At 50.2% G+C, this 1,308-nt stretch overlaps 1 pseudogene; it reads left to right on the top strand.

Annotated features, from left to right (window-relative positions):
- The first annotated feature begins 264 nt into the window (after positions 1–264).
- LOC121103279 lies at positions 265–429 on the top strand (annotated as a pseudogene).
- Positions 430–1,308: the final 879 nt, after the last annotated feature.

The following is a 1,308-nucleotide window of genomic DNA, read 5'->3' as shown; positions in this document are numbered from 1 at the left end:
GCTTGGGTAAAGCCATAGGGGCGGGAAAGTTCAGGGCAAGCTCACCAAATGCTGGCGTTTCTCAAGGCTCCGACGTTAGGCATCCTCCTCTCTCTGGGGTCCCTCCCCTGATGTAAACTCCTCTGTGCCCACGGCTTCTGTGATCTTCTTACACTGATCTCAGAGCTCGGATCCTTCCCCTGAGCTCCAACCCAGTGCTTGGAATTGTCTACTCAGTATCTTCACTCAAACTCATTTGATCAAAATGAACAACGAGAAAAAAAAATTGTTTCTCAGTCTTTTGGCTAAGATCAAGTGTGGCATCTGTTCCTATCAGTTTAATATCTGATATGTCCTGTATCAGAAGACAGTATTTTAACGGAGTTTTGGAGCAGGGAGATGGAAGGAACTTGCACTCCATGCAGGACTTCCAGGAACAGTGCACCCCCCCCCAATCTCCTCATTCAAGCTCAAACCTGGCCACCTTGTCACTACATGAGGCCAAGCTTCCCTTCTCCCTCAGTTACTGCAATAGCCTTCTAATTGGTCTTCTAGAATGTTCTCTCACCCCCTTCCAAGCTCTTCTCCATACGACAGGCAGGATAATCTATTTGAAATGATCATGTCACCACCTGTAGCGACATTAGTTCATTGTTGGCTGTCTAGCACCAGGACACCCTTCCTGTGCTGGAAAATTCTTCAGAGCCTACCTCTGGGATTGTTTGTAGCTACATCCAGACGCTTATTTCTTGAAGTTGTCCTTTGGCTCCTGCCAGCCCAGCCTAGTTTGGGTGCCTCAGACAAGCCCTGCTCCTACTTCCTTTGCAGGTGTTGTGACCTCCCCTTCTCCTCCCCTCTTCCCTGTTTTCTTCCGTTTTCCCTTCAGGGCTCATGAGTGTCACTTCCTCAGGGTGACTTCGTGACTTCACAGGCTAAGGCAGGTTTCTTTATTAGAAGCTGTGTAGAACGTGATGCTTTCTCTGGGAGTCACACACCCGTTGTGTTAGTTATTACTCATCGATTACTGGGTGCTTCCATGGGGTCAGACACCGGATATGCTGAGAAGGGTCAGACAGCGGCCTGTAAGGATCCTACAGTTTCACTGGGAACCACAGACAACACTATGGGATATGTGCTGGAATAGCCCTGGAGTGGACAACAACAGAGGACTCTTGGGGGAGGTGGGTCCGGCAGGGGGGACAGGGAACTGACTGCTGCAGAAATGCGGGCCAGCTGCACAGAGGGGTGGTGGCACCTGGAGGAGTTTGTCAGGAGCAGGATGGTGGGAAGTCCTTCTAGGCAGAAGGAACACTTATGCTCAAAGCCACC

The sequence above is a fragment of the Ursus maritimus genome, unplaced genomic scaffold (genome assembly GCF_017311325.1).
Source record: "Ursus maritimus isolate PB19 unplaced genomic scaffold, ASM1731132v1 scaffold_18, whole genome shotgun sequence".
Lineage (NCBI taxonomy): Eukaryota > Metazoa > Chordata > Mammalia > Carnivora > Ursidae > Ursus > Ursus maritimus.
This window is presented reverse-complemented; position numbering and strand designations above follow the sequence as displayed.